Raw genomic sequence first — 21,395 nt, 5'->3', positions numbered from 1 at the left:
GTGGGTGCAGTAGCCCATACCTGTAAGCCTAGCACTCTGGGAGGCTAAGGAGAGAGGATCCCTTAAGTTTGGGAGTTTGAGACCAGCCTGAGCAAGAATGAGACCCTGTCTCTACTACAAAGAGAAAACTTAGCCAGGCTTTGTGGCAGACAACTGTAGTCCCAGCTACCAGGGAGGTTGAGGCAGGAGGATGACTTAAACCCAAGAGTTTGAGGTTGCCGTGAGCTAAGTTGACAGCACAGCACTCTAGCCTGTGCAAAAGAGTGAGATTCTGTCTCAAAAAACAAACAACCAAAAAAGAAAAAAACAGCAAAATAAAAGCCAGCACCATATAGGCTCTTGAGTTATAGTATTGGCTATTATGTGATAAAACTTTGCATGATAACTTGAGCAAAAAGACAAACTGATAAGTACTATATCCTATTTCTTAATTGTCTGTAACCATACAAATTTCAGTTACATAATTTTCATTTGAACATTTCAGGCTGATGTTATAAGTGTGCCCTTCACCCAGAATATATGCATTGCATATAATGAATATATTCATTAGGTGTGAATTTATCTTATCCCTCCCCCTCCCCCTCTAAGATTTCCATTGATTTTTACTTCTATATGTGCACATAAGTGTTAATCAACTATCACTAGCCACCTCTAATCAACACAACTTGTCAGAATTTGGAGGCTGCTATCAGCTGAGTTGCTTCTCAAACAAAACACAGCCTCAGATTCGAGAGTATGTCCCTGAATCTTTCAGCAGGGTAATATCTCCACAGACATTTCTGTATGATTTTACATTGTTTTACTTGAAATTTATGCCTTCTTTTTTCTGGAACTAGTGTATTTATTGCTGCTACATGCTTTAAAAGCATACAATTGTGAAAAATGATGTAACACTGAAGCCAGCAAACCCTTGACAGAAAGTTGAAATTAAGATTGTCCAAAAACTCAGTCAGAACATAGTGTTTCTGCCTACTCTTGATTCTTCAGCACTTTTGTGAGCTCTTTCCCCTTGTTTGTTTTTGAGTACACACATCAGTATGTCCTGTGGCGTGGTGTCTGTTCTCCAAAAATCCAGAAACATGAGTCAGCTGTTCGGCTATTATCTACAAATTTGGTAAATGCTGTATTCATGGAATTCAAGTGTGTTATCCAGGAATTGCATCTCCACAGTGCCTCCATACTGACTGTTGATCTGCATGGGATCTTCAGAAGTGTTCTGCATTTACTGTCTAGGGTAAGTGTCAGGATAGATCATTATGGGCTCTTATTTATTCAAAATGGATGTCAATGCTATGGTTTAATGATATAATATATTCTAGTTCATGAAAAATGTCACTTAATAGTATCTTTTTAATTCAGTAAACTTAGCAGAAAATTCTTGTAGGAGTCTTTTCTCAAAAAAGGTAGGTTGAAGCCCTAACCCCTGTAACTGAGAATGCACCCTTAGTTAGACATAAAGTCACTGCAGGTATAATTAGTTAAGTCACATTGAAGTAGGGATGGAACCTTGGTCCAGTATGACTGATGTCGTAAAAAAAGGGGAAAACTGGCATATAGACATAGGCACACACAGAGGAGAGATTATGTGAAGAGACACACAGGGAGAAGATGACCATGTAAAGATGCAAGCAGAGATTCAAGTTACACTGCCAGAAGCCTAAGAATGCCTGGGTCCACCAGGAGCTAGGAAGAGATAAGGAAGAATCCTCTCTAGATGTTTCAGAGGGACCATGGCCTTGCCAACATGTTGATTTCAAACTGCTAGCTTCAAAATTGTGAAATGGTACATTTTTGCTGTTATCAAGTCACTCAGTTTGTGGTACTTCTTTAAGATAGCCTGGGAACTAATATAGAGACCTACTTTTAGCTGTGACTGGTGGAAAATATCACAGGGAACCAAGACTAAATCCAGGAACCTGCTTAAGTAAACTTATCCAGCTCAAGATTTTAAATGCTATTTTTAACATGTGACTTCAAAAGGTATTAATTATAGCTATAACCTCTTTCTGAGTTCCAGAATCAAATCTCCAACTACCCACTGGACAGCTCCTCTGGTCTAATGGGATTTGAAAATAAGCACAACCAAAGTAGGACTGTGAATTCACTACCTGCCCATATTTTCCCTAGTCTACTCCATCTAAGTAAATGGCGTCACCACTTTTACTACATTATTTAAGCCAAAACCTTGGAGTCAATCCTGATACCTTCTTGTCTCCCCATCACCTCCAATCCACCTGTGAGTCCCGTAAGTTCTACCTCCAGGTCAGCTCCCTGAGTGACATACTCTGATATGGAGAACAACATGCAGGATTGCTATTAAGGATTATACTCAGAATCGACACCTGTGGATAGGGGGAGAAGCTGAAGTGCGATGCAATCATCACTAAGAGCTCAACTCATCCATGAAGAATTCTAGAGCTGAGGGCCATTTGGAGATATTCCACCTTGAGTTATCTTTACCCCCACTAGACTGACCAGTCAGTGAATGCAGGTTATCCCTGAGAAGGAGAAGTGGCCTTGGCTGTGGTGGTTCTTTTTGGCAGAGAAAAACTTCTAGAGAGGATCCTTACCAGAGAGTTATTAACTTCCAAAATTTTCAATAACTAGCTTGGTTCAAAAAGGAGCTCTGAGGAGCACACCACAGTATCTGCTATACTGGAAGTGAAAGAAGAACTATCTTAACCAAGCTAAATCCTACAAAACTAAAAGAATATAAAAATTTAGAAAAGAATGCAGTGACTGGCTATTGCAAGTGTGACAAGACAGTAATTTACAGCCAATGATTAATTTTCTTCTAGTAGTTTACTTTTTTCCTATATTTCCCCTCTCTGTTCTCACTGAAACAGGTAGTCTTTGTATTTTTTGCTTTAGGAGATGGATGTCAAGGAGTCTGCCAGGGCTGCATCTCTATCAACTGAGGCTTTCCAGAGTAGTAACTTCATGTCTAAAAAGAGAGTTTGAGAGAAGCAGAATATATAATAAAGAACATGAGGAGAGTACAGTCTGCTCACCCCAGAAACAAGATTGCCCTAAGATGAAGAAAGAGGAGACAAAAGAAAGATGTTGAGAGCAAAAATATCATGGCTCCAAGAAAAGGGCAAAATCTAAAGTCGGCTGCATGGATAGAGAGGAGAAGACATCTCATCAAAAATCCCTGTGAGGAATACTGTTCCAGTAGTCTTTTTTTTCAAAACTTATTCCAGTGTCACATTGGTTGCTTTACTATACCTTTATAGTAAGTCTTAAAGTCAGGTAGTGTAAGTCATCCAATGCTGTTCTTCTTTCCTAATATTTCCTGAATACTCTAGGTTCCCTGAATTTCCATATATATTTTTAAATGAGTTTGTCAAATTCTATCTCCCCCAAAAAAGCCTGCTGAAATTATTCTGAGTATTGCATTGAATCAGTAGATCAATTTGGCAAGAACAGACATCTCAACAATATTGAATCCTTCCATCCATGAACATGGTATATCTTTCCATTTATTTAGGTCTTGTGTAATTTCCTTCAGCAATAATTTGTGCCTTTCAACATAGAAATCTTATAAATGTATTTCAAAAAATGATGTGCCCTTAGGTTATTATAAATGCAATTGTTTTAATTTCACTTTCCAGTTATTTACTGCTAGTGTATTGAATCCTCGGACCTTGCTAAATTCACTTATAATTTCTAGTGGCTGTTTTGCAATATTTTAGGATTACTTATGTAAACTATATCATTTTCAAATAGACACAGTTTTACTTCTTCCTTTCTGATCTTTGTATTTTAACAAAATTCATTCAAGTAATTCAAAGTTAATAGTTTCAATTAAAAGAATGGTATTATTAATGTTAATCAAGATAACTCATTTTTAAAGCACTTAAGAAAAACAGGTCAAAACTATCATTTTATTCATCAAATTTTATGTACTCTTTTGCTAGTTTATACATAAACACATATATGTGTTTATACATAAAGCAGAATGAGATTCTACTCTTGATAAATTTGTCCTAGAGGAATTCATTATAGAGGTTATACATACATTGTGATTCCAAAAGATGGAAAGAATTACTGATTAGATGTATGAACTAAAAAATAAAAATTGATGCCTTTGAAGAAAGTTTAACATTTAGATTAATGCTAGGAAAGATATAGATATAGAGTAAGCAAAGGTACAAAAGATAAATAAATAAAACATGTTTCAAATACAGAAGCACTGATCAAATCAGAGTTTTAGGAGGAATACTGACATCTAGTAATAGAGAGTCTCAAATAACAAGCTACCAAGTTTGGATTTTATACTATACTTACTTAAAGATTTTTCACTAATGAAGTATGACAAGGGTAAACCTTCTAACTAGACAATAGTCAGAAAAAGCTAATTTTTGATAGGAGATAATAGGTATAAATACCACTATAGCAGACAGTCCACCTAAGGGCTGAGTACAGTTTTCCTACATCCCATTTTTTGTAAAGCCAAATAAATCATTCATGTTATTGAAAACATGCTGATAAATTCACTTAAAATGCCATAGCTGGAAGTCACTATGTTAGATCCTACAAGAATAACTTAATACAAGGTTGACATGCATTTAATATTCTAAAATGGGGAAGTAATTTCTAATATATAGATGAAATTGTTCTGTGAAAAAAATCTTACACCATAATTTTTAAAAATGTTTTGATATAGTATGCTGCAAAATTAGTATGTAAGTATTAATTACAGATAAGAATTCACTAAAAGTTGAATCTATCTTGAGTGCTACCCAAAGGGAGTTTCATCTTTGAAATATTCAGGGAAATGCTTCAAGGAATGAGTAGCAGTTGATCTAAACCTTTTAGTATATTGATGTCTAGGTATAAATTTCCTTGCATTCTTTCATTACCTTAAACTCCTACATGATTTCATGGTCTACAAGATTACTGAAATGGTATATAACAAAGCCCTACAAGTATGAATGCTCGGAGCCACTGTAGTCACAGAGCCCAATGCCAATGCCCTGTCCTGCAAGAAATGTGCTCCTCTCTATTTGGCAATATCCATGCCTCTAGTTATTAGGGAAACTATCTCTGGAAAAGTGCTAGATTAGGTTCCCCCAAAGGGCAAACACACCTTCCTATAGGTTCAAGCAGCAGTCTTTTCCCTTTGGTCAATCAGGTTTCCTTCAGGAAAACAGAAGCCACCCTAGGTATTCCAACCAAGAAATAATTTAATAAAGGGGATTCAGAGACTTACAAAACTGTTAAAGGACTGAAGAAGCAACAGTTGTGGACGCTTCCACTTATATTCAATAAATCAAAAAGTGCAAGAATCCCAAGAATTATCCACCAGCATCAGAGTGGCTAATTCTCAAGACTCACCCAGCAGCCATTTGAAAACCTCACTTTTGTCATCTGCTGATGACCATTTACCTGTCTGCTACTGCAACCAAAGCTCACTGGCTCCTGCTTTTCTGTTCCTTTAGATTCACATACATGAGGGAATCTAGACTTGAACTTGCCGATGAAGAAAACTGGGGAATGTTAACTTTTAGCAGTTAATCCCCGCAATGCAGCATGTGGTGCAGAGGACTGACAACCAATAGACAATATCCAGCACATCTTTCTTCCCTCCACAACCCATAGCCAAAACCACTTCCAAGAAGGAACAGTTGCGGAAGACTCATTCTCACTGTGGTGATTTCCCTTTGGAAATTGGTTCAGTCTTCTCCCTTCCCTTTCTGTGTTCTGCTGGTCCTTCTTGTAATTCTATCTGCTCCCCACTGGAAATCAGTATCCCCCACATCTCATCTTCCAAACAGCCACTTTTCCAGAGTCCAAATAACAATGTCTGGATTACAGTGGGTAAGAGATGGAGAAGGAATCATGTGGAAAGACATTCACCAAGCCCAAGATTAAGCCCCTGACATAAAAAAGTTAGGTTGTGCAATGTGTAGTGAATGGTGCTCCAGTGAGCCAGCCAAGCACATACAAACAAGTTCAGAAATAAATGCAGTACATTAGCACATTTCAATCTGAAAAGAATCTACAGATGAGGGTGAGGTGTCCTCACCATTTCACTCATCCTTCCATACACTTTGAGCACATCTCTTTAATAATTCTATATTCATCTGATTCTACATGTGTCTGAGTCATTCACTAGATTGTGAATAACTTGTGTGTTTTGTCAATCTTTGTGCTTCTGCTTATATAGATGGAATGGTTAAGTGAAGCTTGAAAATTTTACCACCCCATCTCCAACTGGCTCCATAATGTTCCTATGTATATATTATTTATTCACATCCACACCAAAAATAAAATTCATGAGTTGCTTGAAACTTTCTCCCCTTAACATATTAAAAATGATTTTTTTAACGCTACAGTTCACCAAAAAGGTGAATAAATCCTAAGGTTAAGGTGGCTTATGGATTTACATGGCTGCTGAAAACATTCAGGAAGCGATGTGGAGATGAAAAAATAGCAGTAGTAAAAGTTCTCTAGGAAAATAGAAATGAAGATTGCTGGACATTAGACAACTATTTGCCATCTATCCAGAGGAAGTGATGGCATTTTTAAAGTATCTGAATATCAGATGCTACTGAATGATAATGGTTTATTTCATATTGTTAAAGAATTTTAGAAAAAGCAATTCTATATACATTAGAACCTTCATAGTTGACCACCTCCCTACATAAACCACCTCCTAAAGTTGAACTAATTTTTGTAAACCATGTACATATCAATAGAGTAGGCCTAGATTTTTTGTGTTGACCACTTCCACATGTTGACCAGATTGTTACCATCCTTAGGTGATCAACTTACAGAGGTCCTCTTGTATTGTCACTCCTGTCCCAAATTTCATGAAAAGCAAAAAATAATAAATAAATAAATAAATATGTTCAACACCATGTTGAATGAAATTTGCAGACACTTTGAGGAAACTCAGAAAGGTAGTAAGCAGACAGACTCCTGTTTTAAGACTCACAAAACCAAAAAGAGCTTTATTACAAAAAACACATTCAGGAGAAAGCTGTGTGCAGCTAACTCTGAAAGTTCCAGAATCAGGCTAGATGGGATGGCTTACACCTGTAATCCCAGCACTCTAGGAGACTGAGGCAGGTAAATCACCTGAACTCAGGAGTTCAAGACTAGCCTGAGCAAGAGTGAGACCCCATCTCTAAAAAATAGCCAGGTGTTGTTGCAGGCACCTGTAGTCCTAGCTACTCAGGAGGTTGAGACAAGAGAATTGCTTGAGTCCAAGAATTTGAGGTTGCTGTGAGATATCACACTATGGCACTCAACCCCAGGGTGACTGAGACTCTGTCTGGAAAAAAAAAAAAAAAAAAAAAAGAAAGAAAGAAAGTTCTAGAATCAATACATAAAAGAATAGAGAAGAGTCTAAAGTAGTTTTGAGATGCCAATTTGGTTAATACCTCCCATATCCTACTAAATGGCTGCCAGGAAAAATATTGACAACTGGGCTAAAGCACCACTGTCAACTTCAGGGAAGACATAGGTGGTATCCAGGTAAAAACTGACCTAAGAAGGATCAGGGCAAAGTACCTCTTACCACCAGGGCATTCCATCTCTGCAAGCTAATCACTGGCAGTGAGCTAGTCACCATAATCAGCATTCTCAGGCAGGTGACAAAGATGAACAAACAACCAAAAATTATAAAACATTTGAGTGAAAGCAACAGCATCAAAGAATAGCACCAACTAAATAACTAATATCTGAGAAAAGAAAATTGATAGAACAATTGAGGAAAGAAGGTCTTGAAAGTAAAACTTACATGCAGTTGTTATAGACTGAATTTTGTTCTCCCCTCTCAAAATCAAAGCTCTACCATTCAACATGCTCAGAATATGACTGTATTTAGAAATAGGGCTTTTAACAACAGAATTAAGGTAAAATGAAGCCATTAGAATTGGGTCTAGTCACATCTGACTGGAGATCAGTACACACAAAGGGACACCAGGCATGTGCACCAGGATGACCACATGAGGAGACATCAAAGGATGGCCATCTGATAGCCAAGAAGAGAGGCCCCAGAGGAAATTAATCCTGCTGGCCCTTTGATCTGTGAGAGAACAAATTTCTTTTGTTCAAGCCACCCAGTTTGTGGTATTTTATTAAGGTACCCCTAGCAAACTATAGCAATATTCTCAGAAGTCAGGAAGACATTGCCACAGGAAAAAAAAAAAAACTGAAGAGTTTGGAAATTTTAAATGTGATTGATTGATAAGCTTAATTTTTAAAATGTTATATAAATGGAGCAATAACTGAAGAACAAATTGGTGAGATGGAAGATCAAGCTAAGCAATTCTCCCTAATTGTCGATTAAAAGAAAAGTGAGAAAGAAAGCGTGAAAGAAGAGAAAGAAGACTTGGAGGCTACATCCAAGAGTTTCAGCAGCTTGACTGGCAGGTGTTCTAGAGTGAAATCAGGGATAAGAGAAGAAATAAGATAATTTATAAGTCACTGAAGAAAAGTCCCCAAAGCTGAAGAAATACATGAACCTTTCCATTCAAATGAACCATCAAATGTCAAGCAAAGTGAACAAAAGAACCACAGCAAAACACATGTACGTGAAACCTCAAATATCCAATGAAAAACAAAGTGCTAAAGACTTCTGGGGTGAAGGTAGTGAGGATTATCAACTAATGAATGAGGATTAGATTAATATCTGTAATATCAACAACAACACTGGATGCTGGAAAATGCTGGAGTACTATGTTCAAATCTAAAGAAAAATTAACATTGAACCTAGAGTCCTATTCCCAGAAAAATTTCAAGCACAAAATAAAATAAAACATTTTCAGATATACACAGGCTCAGAGAGTTTATTTGTTCACACTTTCTGGAATAATGTCTCAAGGATACATCCCAGAAGTATTCAATATATACATTGTTTTATATATATATTCAATTATATATATATAAATATATATATTATATTATATCAATTATATATATAATATATATAATATAATATATTACATTATATTGATTTACTTTTATTATAATATATTATTATATATTATATTATATATTATTACATTATATAATTAATAATTCATTATATATTATATATAATATTTATATATATAAAACAAAGAGGAATATGTGAAATACAATAAGCTGTGGAAAGCAAATTTAAAAAATAGGTATTTCAGAAACTATGAGGTATTCCTTAATTTAATAATTGTTGATAATCAAAACCACAAATGATCACATGGCAGGTAAGAGATTCAGACAAAGGACAGAAGTGGGTATGTACTTCCCTTGTTTGGAGACATGCTTATTATCTCTAGATTTCAACTGACAAATGAAAGCCTAAGTATTTGTTTTTGAGAAATAAATACCCCATGGGAGTCACTGAGGAAGGAAAATGAGGCATCTTATTAAGATTAGTAATTGTACCAAGTAGCTGCTCACAGATGTCTGATGAAGGGAGGAAAATGGGTCTATGAACGCAGCAGTTAACAATGACCCATTTTAATTGCCCCTTGTAACCCTTGGCCATTAATGTTGGGAGGTGGTATAGTCATCAAAAGCATAGATGGGGCTTAAGTCCCAACTCCACAGTTACTAGTTATATGTCCTTAGTCATGACACTTAGCTTCTCAGAGCTATGGTTTGTCCATGGTTAAAGTGGAATGGATGTCTTCTTGTAAAATTGCTGTGCAAATAAAAGATAAGCCTCTCTTGCTGACCTACAATCTATGTATATGGAAGGAATATAGAGTGATAGAGAGAGTCTGACACACTCCTCCCCAAACATCTTCTGTTTTTCTCTCCCTTCCTATCTTTGCCCACTATCTCCCCAGGAGTTTTCAGCCAATTCAAATACTGAGACAGTTGTAGGAAGAAGTTGGCAAGATGGGCTTGCTGCAGTTGGATCCCATTGTGTTTTCCCTGGAATCTCACAGGACCTTCATCACACTTCATGACTCAAAATAAAGCCCTGTTAGCATCAGCTTAGCATCACCATTGATTGCTACCACACTGAGGTTAAGGGAACTAGGGAGTTCATGTCCACCTAAAATCAAATTACATGAAGAAGTGAAGAGGACCACAAGGAAAGGCATTAGGGTTCACTTCAAATGCCAAAAGCAATATAATCACAAAAGGATGTTCTTTCTGATTTAAACGTTGGTTTTTGGTATATTGATCTATGAACCCTATTTCTTGTTTTGTTTTAAATGTTCCTCCTCACATGTCCCTTCTTTGGCACTTCCAAGCCTAGGAACTGTGGGTTATCTATAATCAGTCATTAATGTTTTAGATACCCTCTCTTAGTGAATACTTGAAGAAACCGGAAATTCTTAAAACTCTGGTAGTTACTCAAGAAAAAGCCAACAAATAATAGGGTATAGAAAAGCCTCAAGTAAATCTAGATGGGTATTGTAGGGTCCCCATGACGTAAGGATACAACAAAGTCTGTTGTGTTGCAGACTGAATGTGTGCCCTATAAACAAAACAACAACCATGTAATTTATTAGCTTAAGAAAAAGCCTAGTCACGTAAATCTGTGTCATTTATGTATTTATAAGCATTTTTATATAATTTATGTACAAAAACTTTTAACTTCTTTGATTCAAGCATAGGTAAAAGTCATCAATTAATTCAAATTAATGTGAATATTTGGGCAACCTTTTGACTGATTGAATTTCTAGTCAGTGGAGGAGTTACAAATTGTTCTGTTAGCTTTTCACCTTTACTTTTTAATGATTTCTTTAGCAAGTCATCCCAGTTCCCTTACTCAATAGCTGTCTCTCACTTAAGGTATATGACTTTTCAACCGATGAGTTCTTATTTTAAAACACCTCAGGAATGTCATTCTGGCTTTCAATTTATTATGTTATAACTGATATGAATTCAGAGATAGAATATAGGAAATTTGTCTGATAGTATACTCAACCTAGATGATGACATTATGTGTCCTTTTTTGAAAAAAAAAAAAAATCTATCTAAAATTTACCTCTTTTTCATAAAAGTTAAATGGATAAGACAATGTCCAGATTTCATCATGATGTCCAAATGCTTTAAAGCATGCAGCTTTTGGTTTATTATCTTTCCGAGGCTTATTTTTGAATGTTCACTGTAATGGGTTATAAAAACGTAAAGAAGCCAAATGCAGGGAATCTGAAGCAATCCTAGGTGTTTTGCTTGACCTCAAACATGAGATATCCAAACAACATGGCTTGTTCTCAAACACACATATCAGGGGCTAAATTCCAAAAGTATCCCAGTTATCTGAGCACTCTCCACTCCCAAGAAGTGTGTTCCTATCCTTTTCCATTTTCCACAAGCCAAAAGTTTTCATTTCTTATATATTTTAAAGCTTTAACTCTTAAAGAAGAAAGTAAAGTACAAACAGTAAATACCTGAAAGATAGCTTTGGTCTGACTTGGGACTCATTCTGTTGTTCTGTTTTCTTTGCTCCCTCCCCACCACATCTGTTTCACTGACACCTTCCAAGACCTATTGTAATGTCTAGAGTTATCCTGCACCGAAGGGGCAGAGGGTGTGGGCTTCAGAATTAGCAATCTCAGCTTGAATTTCTGCTGTCCCACTGAGGAGGGCTGCGATATCAGGCAAGATTCTTAATTTCTCTGATGCTCTGTTTTCTCATCTGTAAAAGTGGAGATAATAGCGCAAACTAAGTAATCTTGAAATGTTTAAATAAGATGACCTATGTGAAAGAAACTGGCCCAGGGCGGCGCCTGTGGCTCAGTCGGTAAGGCGCTGGCCCCATATACCGAGGGTGGCGGGTTCAAGCCCAGCCCCGGCCGAACTGCAACCAAAAAATAGCCGGGCGTTGTGGCGGGCGCCTGTAGTCCCAGCTACTCGGGAGGCTGAGGCAAGAGAATCACTTAAGCCCAGGAGCTGGAGGTTGCTGTGAGCTGTGTGAGGCCACGGCACTCTACCGAGGGCCATAAAGTGAGACTCTGTCTCTACAAAAAAAGAAAAAAAAAAAAAGAAACTGGCCCATAATAGATACTTAATAAACACTAGTCTTTTTTACCCAGTTGAAGGAATTTGCAAAGAAGAATATCAATGATCATGTAAAACCTTGTGCCACTTTTCCACCACATGCCTTTATGTTAACAATCTAAATGAAAGTTCAATGGCAGAGTACCAAAAAACTAGGCTAAATTGTTTTTCCAAAAATATCAGTATGGTCTTCCACCAACTTCCCACAGTCTTAGAAAACTCAAGAATACTCTTTCTGAGAATGTCCAGTGTGCCTCCTTTAATTGCTCATGATAAGCAGTCCTACAGTCTTGACATTTGTTTGCTGCTAGAATATACAGGTGGTTCAATCTTCAATAAATTTTAGTATAATCAACTGTATTCAAATTAAAGCACAATGAGGCAGGGCTTTTACACATTAGAAGATATTTCATAGCCGGGCGTTGTGGCGGGCGCCTGTAATCCCAGCTACTTGGGAGGCTGAGGCAAGAGAATCGCCTAAGCCTAGGAGTTGGAGGTTGCTGTGAGCTGTGTGACGCCACGGCACTCTACCAAGGGTGATAAAGTGAGACTCCGTCTCTACAAAAAAAAAAAAAAAAGAAGATATTTCAAAACGCCCTATCTGTTTGCTGATGGGAACACCCATTAGTAATTCATTCTGGTTATTTTCACTGCTCACCTATTTGGAGCTGGATACTGGAAGTTTACTATAGTAATAAATCCTAGAGGACTAAAAAACAATAAGATAAACACAAATATTAGCATAACTGAATAAGGGAATATGGACAAACAAGTAGAAAGAAGAAAGTTATTCTATGTCATAGAATATCACATTCTCTTTCTCCTTTTATGGACCTTCTCCCTACTGTAGAATTCTAATCACCAGTTTAGCCACATTCCAAAAAGTCATTTTCCTACTCGACATTACAGTGGAACCAATGAGGAGGTATCTTATATACCATCTGGGACAAAGAAAAATTTTTTTCTCATTTCCTTGGCAGTTACAAACTTACCTAATGATATAATTCCAAATTAAGCAGAAAACAAGTTCAAATTATTTCAATCATTTGCCAATTATATTCTAAGTCCTATTAGAATATGGCGACACCTACAACTTAAATCACAAATCATATGAAATGGTAGTTTTCTTTAAAAATGCTAGATTTTGGATCCCATGTTCTAATAAGGTATTATATGGGACCATTTGCAGCAGAAGTTTTATAGAACATTTGTGGAATAAAATATGTGAGGGATTTCTCTAGTTTATTTCCTTAAAATGAGCCACACCATAAAAGTGGTTAAAATGCACTTTTATATATATAAACGTCCCTAGGCCCTCATAATTATTAGATTGTTAGACTAGCTTTGCTGTGAAAAAGCTGAAGAACTCCAGCTGGGGCCTTTCCTTTACCCAGTTGTTAGTGAAGGTTATATTTAATTATCTAGCTGAGCTGCTGTAATTAGCATCAACAAAACTTTGTCCCCACAATGAGTTGATACGCACACTTTTGGTAACCCTATTACACTGTGGATGGACCTTCTAAAATATAGCATTCCTACCTGGCAGCTAACCCCAGAAATTAATGTCCATTCAATTTCCATCCCCCCCTCCTAATGTGTTTATGTTCTGCTCACTGACAACTGTAACATGTTTGTAGTACAAATAGTACTTTGAATTTGGGGTTTAATTCTGTTCAGGCTCTCTCATGTGGCTGGAATGTTGGCATGGCTCAGAAAACAAAAGTCAGCTTAAAAAAAAAAAATTGGTTCCTCCAGGAAGCAAGAGATGGCTATCAAGCTTGACAGATGGACTGTAATGTGAACAGGGCGGCAGGGCTAATTCTGTTAAGTGATTGCTATAGACCTTTGCTTCTCTTGGACTTTTAGACTTTTGCAGCGAACAGGGTGGGCCTTGTGAAACTGCCAAGTCAACAATTTTATATCCAAAGGCTTTTGACAATTTTATATCCAAAGGTTTTGCTTTTCTGTTCTGATTTTTCAACAGGAAAGCTCAAAGTGGTCTGGTGGGGGGAGGGGCTTTCTTTTCTGAGGCCTGGATTAACACTTAGAAAATTCAATGGATCAATGTTTGCTGAATCCAAGTCTAGAAATCAGGTTCTAAGAGGAAAAAAAAAATAATAATTGAATAAAATCATTGATTTGGATATCATAGTGCACTCTGCTCATTTCTTTTGGGTGGGAGTTTTTTAAAATGTGTATAGGATTTCTGTTTCCTCACTAATCTCTTCCTGTTACTGGGGCATTTTCCAACTGAGTCAGGATACGAATACAGTGTAGAGGTATATACTGAGCTCTTACATTACATTGTCTATGTCAGATTTAACTGAAACCCAGAAAATTTTAAAAGTAGTTCTCAAGGTGTGGGGCTCTGTGCCCTACAATCTAAGAGCTGAGAAATTACTGCCACTTGGGCACAAACCAGCAAGCCTCATTTAGCACACATTTATCAAGTACCTACCATACGTTAAACCTTCCACTAACCTTGTGTTACACATTGTACAAAAAAGAAAGTTGACATTGAAGATTTCTAAAAGTGAACCAATCTGCCAACCATCTCCATCCAAACCCTTAAGTAAGTGTGTGTTATTAAGCAGATTCTTGAATCCCTTTTCAGATCTACTTTCATTAGAGGAGGGAGTTAATACTGCATTTCCTATAAGCTCCCCCCAAATGCTATTTGTGACTAATGTTTGAAAACTATTCTACACTCATGATTCTCAAACCTGGCTGCACATTTAAATCACCTAGTGAATTTAAGACCACCAATACCTAGCAACACAGCAGACCAATTAAATCAGACCCTCTGGGGTAAAACAGAGGCTGGGCATTAGTGGCAGTGGTCATGGTGGTTGTTAAGTCCCTAGGTGACTCTGATGGGCACCATAAAACAGAGACCCACAGTTCTAGACTGTAATCCCTGTAGGAATTCACAACAGAAAGAAATCACTTCCATCTGAGGTGATCAGAACTGGCTTTGATTTCCTTTCATGTCTTGCAAAAGACATTATCTTCTCTTTGGAAAGTGTCTGTGTACAAGTTTGTTATTGTTAATGAAATGACATATTTATATAACAACCATCCAAGAAATAGAGTATTTTTATAGATTCCACTTAATCTCATTTATCCTCAGTTCATCCCCATAATGTAATTAGAAAAAACATTTATTAGCATCCCAACTACAGATAAGCAAAAGATCAGTACTTTGCCTGAGATGACACAGCAAGTTCGTTCTAAAATCCTGACTCCACTGGAGTTGCTTCCTGGATTGGGTGGGGGCTGGGGGTGGGGAGGATAATAAGATTCTTTGAACAGGATTGGCTGCAGTGTGACCCCGTTCAACACTGAAAATCATTTAAGGATACAGTTAGAGCACACCAACACTATAACAAACAGTCTTTCTTTGGGCTTTTCTTTCTTTGGGTTGCAAAGGAGGGGATACTGTAAAGGATCAATAATCTTCTTTCTAATTCTCCATTTCTTTGCATAAGTCAAAAGCATTGACTGTGTTAATAGGCTTATTCACTTAGGGTTTTTATCCATCCAAGTTTGCCCAGAACTTTCCCAGTTTTAGTGCTGAAGTCCCATGCCCAGGAAACCCCTGTCCTGGGCAAACCTTGACAGTCCCTATCAGAAATGAAAGTAAACGGCACTTTGAAGATCCATTTAAGAATGAGAGCTCAAGGTCAGTCAGGAAGTTGATGAGCCAGGCCAGCAACAGACAGGGAACAAGACAAGACCCACCCAGGCAGGCAGACCTGGCTTTAGGCTTTATAGTCTAGCTGAGGAGGCCCAGTACATGACCTAGGGAAATGGCTCTCAAACTTGAGTGTGCATTAGAATCCCCTGAAGGGCTTGTTAAAATATAGACGGCTAGGCCCCACCTCCAGAGTTCCTGGTTCAGTAGATGTGGGGATGGACCTGAGAATTTGGCTTTCTAACACATCCTCCTGTGATTCTGATTTTGCTTGTCCTGAGATCACACCTGGAGAAGCACTGGTCTGGATGCCAGGTAGACTTCCAGTTGAGTGTAAGCAATAGGTGTGCAGGTGGGATCCTGGTAGAGCCAGAAGCAGGTCACATGAAACAGACAAGCAAGCTAGGGACAAAGGACAGGACTCAAGGCCCTGAGAAGATCTAAGCTAACACAGAGGACCTGGGCTAAGGAGCTGGAGTACCAGGCAGATAAACATGCCTAAACAAGTATGACCAAAATGTTTCCACTAGAAATTAGGCAGGGTGTTGGCCATAGAACCAGACAAAATTCAGAGCTGGAGCAATCACCCAAAGGCACAGACTTAACGTCCAGATGCTGAAGTCCTGAATTAGGAATTTTTAAAGATCCCCTGATAAGAATAAGAATAGGGGATCAACCATCAATCAACCATCCTGGTTTTCTTAGGACTTTTCTGATGGTAGTACTGAAAGTCCAGGGCCTAAAAAAACACCTCAGTCCTGAGACAATTGTTCACCCTAATTGTGATATCAGGAGACTAGATCCCAGATCCACCTGTATCTCCTGGTCAGTCAGCTCCAGCTGTGACAGAAGAAGGCGCAAGTGGGAAGAGGAGGGTGGAGAGCGAAGCACCAGGCTGGGGTGCTCATTGCAACCTGCAGCTTTCAAGAGAGAAAAAAGGGCATCAAGAAATATTGGCTATATATGGGGAAAGGAGAGAGTGAGGGGAGAGAAGGGGGGAGGATGAGTGGAGGGAGGGTAATTGGTGGGACCACACCTACTGTGCATCTTACAAGTGTATACGTGAAATTTACTAAATGTAGAATATAAATGTCTTAACACAATAATTAAGAGGGTGCTGTGAAGGCTATGTTAACCAGTTTGATGAAAGTATTTCAGAGTGTATATAAAACCAGCACATTGTACCCCATAATTGCATTAATGTACACAGCTATGATTTAATTAAAAAAAAAGAATCAAATTTAATGCAATTCCAATAAAAATCCTAAGAGGAAAAAAATAGAAATATCAGTTATAAAGGTTGATATGCATTTGCTTTAAATGGGCAAAACACGTTAAATGACTCCACAGTCCTGCAGCTTTTCTAAACTTACCGAAGTGGAAAAGTTCAGTACAAACACAGCAATCCAGACGCCCCGTAGATGGAATTACCCGCACTGCCTTTTGACAATCATCAAACACACTTAAGATCTCATTGCAAGCATAGCCTTAAAGGGCCCTGATATGCACACACCAGTAGGGAACAAAAAATTGTAAATATTACCAAAGAACCCATGTTCTTTTGGTTCCCTTCCTAAAAAAAAAAATAAGCTAAATGGAATGAACACACAATTCAAAATGATTAAAACACTAAAGAACATTTAAATCCGGGGAAAGACTCTCTGGTTGGAATGAGGATTTTACCCAGGATCCTTAGTGCCATCAGCTAGCATGCCAGAGCCATCTCACATCTCTTCCATGACCAAATATCAACTCATATTCCACCAGATGGGGAGCATGAAGGCCACTGTGGACAACAGCATGGCCTACTAATAATTATAGCTCTTGAAGGTCATCCATAGACTGTACAAAAATAAATTAACAACACAAAATATTCCAATAGTAGCAAGGTTCATCATCAAAGAAAGTGCTTAAATCATCCCAAAGAATCTGAAAAACAAACACAGAAGTAACCCATCCTCCTAGCAACTAAGTAAATTCTGCAAGTTGCTGATTATATAGAAATGATTTCCTCAATCACACTTGAAACATTTGGCCTATGTGGACTGAGTGTTTTCACATAATGAGGGTCTTCAAAATGCAACAACTGTATGACCTTCCTGAATGAGCCATCTCATCCAGGAAGCTGAAACAGGGATTTGACAAGGCGATTCCCTAAGATAGAAAGTGGGAGTTCAGAGCAGAGTGAACAGATTGAAAACCTTCCAGATAGTCTGTCGGGAAATGCCAGAAGAAACACAAACTTGCTTATCCATTCGGTCCTTCATTCAACAAATAGTTACATACTTTCTCAATGCCAGACCCCATGCTAGGTAGAAGGGCTACAAAATTTCACAGAACTGGTTCTGGGCATTCATAGTCAAATGGTGCAAACAGACAAATTAACAAATAACTGCAGCACCTCTAAAATACGTTATAATAGGGGGATATAGGCAACCCTAAACCCCAAAGAAGCACAGAAGAGAGAGAATTTTCCCCAACTTTTATATTGTTTTCAGCACAATGAATTGTTTTGTCATCTAAGAGTTAAGCCCTTCCTTCTTAAATGTTTGTTATTTGAGTCACTTGTGGGAAAAAGTAATTATTGCTTTTCTGAGAGATCAGAGTCCAATCAAATATGACTATGGCTGGCTCTAAGACTGTCACCAAGCACCATTTAGTGAGTATTTACTACGTACCAGATATCAAGTGGTTTACACACATAACACCCCTTAATCCTTAGCCCACATGACAGGCAACATGCTCCTTCACTTTATAAATCAAAGGAAAATGAATCACAGTGGGGTTTAGTAGTTTACCCAGAGTCAGTCAATGATGGGACCAGGAAGGGAACCCAGATAGTCCACTTCAAGTCCAAGATCTTAACCACTATGTTGGAATCACTTAGGTAAAGAACTTTTAGAAATTCTGTATTGATTGTTTTTATTCTATTGTTATATTTACATGCATCTAGTTTTTGCTTTGATGAGCTCTTGGAAGGAATTGCATGCTGCTTTTTTTTTTTTTTTTTTTTCGGTAGAGACAGAGTCTCACTTTATGGCCCTCGGTAGAGTGCCGTGGCGTCACACAGCTCACAGCAACCTCCAACTCCTGGGCTTAAGCGACTCTCTTGCCTCAGCCTCCCAAGTAGCTGGGACTACAGGCGCCTGCCACAACGCCCGGCTATTTTTTGGTTGCAGTTTGGCCGGGGCCGGGTTTGAACCCGCCACCCTCGGTATATGGGGCCGGCGCCTTACTGACTGAGCCACAGGCGCCACCCTGCATGCTGCTTTTAATTTTGGAGTAATTATGAAAGTTTTGAGATACTAAAAAATCAAGAAATGTAAAATCTGAACATGCAGAAACAGATGAAGCCCTTGCAGCAACACTGATCAGCCAACCAAGTTGAAACCTGAAGGGGTGATTCAGAAAGGTCGCTGTCAACTGTGTGTCTTAGAAGTAAAATAATGGACCATAGCACAGTCTGTCTCAAAACTTTCATAGTGATCGACATACCCCCTAATTTGAGTTGATAATCTGCAAGCATCTTATTTAAACCAACATTTGTGGCCTTAACTATAATAGCTGCAATTCATTGAAAACGTGCGCTAAGCCAGTATACGTGATCTCTTTCAACTCCCACAGATCCCTGAAGGGTGTCTGTATACATGTGTGCATATGTTTACATTTATGCATAAATGGTGCAGACCGGTAACTAACCAGTGGTCACATGTACACATAGTGAAGCTTAAACCGTAGCTCCCCCCTAGCATAGCACTTTCTAAGACCCCAGAAAGAGCCTTTAGAAACATGTCTTGTCATACATTTTCATACCTAACTTTTAAAGAGAATCTCAAAATGTGTATAAGTTTAAGATTCCCAAAGCAAAGCCTGATCCACGCCAGCACACCACAGGTCACAGAAACAGGGTTTGGGTGCGATAAGCTCAACTCTGAAAACTATGGGTTTAAACACCGCATGCGGTCAGTAAAGAGGAAGGGGTGGGGGATGGGGACAGAATTTAGACGAAAGCATTGGGCTCATCAGCAGAGATTTCAAGCTAAGGGGCAAGGAAAGCTGGTCTGAGGGGACCGAGTCTGTCTTATAATTTGACTTTGGAGCCCTCATTTTAACGCTTCACGTACCACCGACAAGTAGAGAATGTGGGTGATGCTCCCCTAACACCCAAGAACTAAGACCAAGGTGAACATGCACGATAGTGGTGCAAATTGAGAAGATAACTGGCCAGGAAACAGATCAGACAGACCAGAGGTGACTCCTAGGCACATAGTGTAGGCTGCCCTGGGACTGTCAATCCTCCATAATCTGGAAGCCATAGAGAAAAGTTCAGTATTGACCAACAACTGTCAAAAAAATGTTCTCTTTGCTCACATTTGCACATGTGGAGACTGCAGCCTCTGGCACGATGCTGCCTCTGCTCCGCTGTGTGCCCTGTGTCCTGGACCCCGCTGCTATGGATTGCTCTGCTTGAGCGCAGGGTCAAAGCAGCGGCACAGCCTCCTGCGGCCTCCCAGGCCCTGCGCCTGTGGCTGTGGCCGCTGCACACCAAAGAAGACAAAGCTTTTGTTGAATTTCCGAGTGATGAAATTAAGGAGAAAAAGAAAATCCAGAGCATAAGTCTCTCCCCAAGATGTCTGGAGGTTGGGAGTTGGAAGTGAATGGGACAGAAGCAAAATTAGTGCAGAAAGTTGTTGGGGAAAAGGTCACTGTCGCTTTCAACATTGACAACAGCATCCCACCAACATACCAGGGTGAAGAGGAGCTCTCACGAGGACAGAAGGTTGAGGAACCTGAACTGACATCAACTCCTAATTTCGTGGTTGAAGTTATTTAGAATGATAGCAAGAAGGCCTTGTGCTGGACTGCAGCTATCCAGAGGATGAGGTTGGAGAAGAAGAGGAGGCTGAAAGTGACATTTTCTCTATCAGGGCAGTTAGCTTTCAGTCCCCAATGATTCTGAACACACTCAACACAGATTCCCCGGACTGGGCCTTGTGTGACCATCTAATGGATTTCCTTGTGGACCGAGGGGTGGACAACACTTCTGCAGATGAGCTGGTAGAACTCAGCACAGCCCTGGAACACCGAGAGCACATTACTTTTCTCAAAGACCTCAAAAGTTTTGTTGACTGTGCCCTTGAGGTCTTATTCATATTTTCTTCTAGTGCTTTATAGTTCAAGGGCTTACATTTAGGTCTTTGATTCATTTTGAGTTGATTTTTGTAGGAGTAGGAGATGGGTGCAGAGTTTCATTCCTCTACATTTGAATATCCAGTTTTCCCAGAAACATTTATCTAAAAGAAGCAATTCTTTTTAAGGCAAAACTCCATTGATTGTAAGTTATCTAGATAGGGAAAGTTGATTACATATTTTGTAAGAGGTATTTTCCTTAGGCCTTCCAAGAACATTCAAATAGCTAGAAGGGAGATACTGGATGTTACAGCTTTAAAAAACCGACACTCACTTCTTACTCCTAAAACTTTGGAAAACAGAGATGTGGTTCCCATCAAAGCAAAAGTTTCATTGATACCCATTATAATGAACGTGTTTTACTTTAGCCAATTGACATTGGCTAAACATTTCACTAAATTGGAGGAAATCCCGGGAAAGGTGATTGGCTGAGGTTCCATCTCCCAATATGGAATCCTAAGGGACAGATGATCCTTCTGTCCCTAGTCCCAGAGAGTGGGCTTTTTCTACACTACGATCATAGCCACACTTTGCCTCCTTGCATTCTTGCCAG

General features: G+C 38.7%; 1 pseudogene; it reads left to right on the top strand.

Moving 5' to 3' along the window:
• The window catches only part of LOC128567382 (complement component 1 Q subcomponent-binding protein, mitochondrial-like), a 31,764-nt pseudogene extending 10,937 nt beyond the window's left edge, over positions 1-20,827 (top strand).
• The last annotated feature ends 568 nt before the right edge of the window (positions 20,828-21,395 follow it).

The sequence above is a fragment of the Nycticebus coucang genome, chromosome 16 (genome assembly GCF_027406575.1).
Source record: "Nycticebus coucang isolate mNycCou1 chromosome 16, mNycCou1.pri, whole genome shotgun sequence".
NCBI classification, from domain to species: Eukaryota; Metazoa; Chordata; class Mammalia; order Primates; family Lorisidae; genus Nycticebus; species Nycticebus coucang.
Note: the sequence above shows the minus strand (reverse complement) of the source record. Positions and strands in the feature narration are given on the sequence as shown.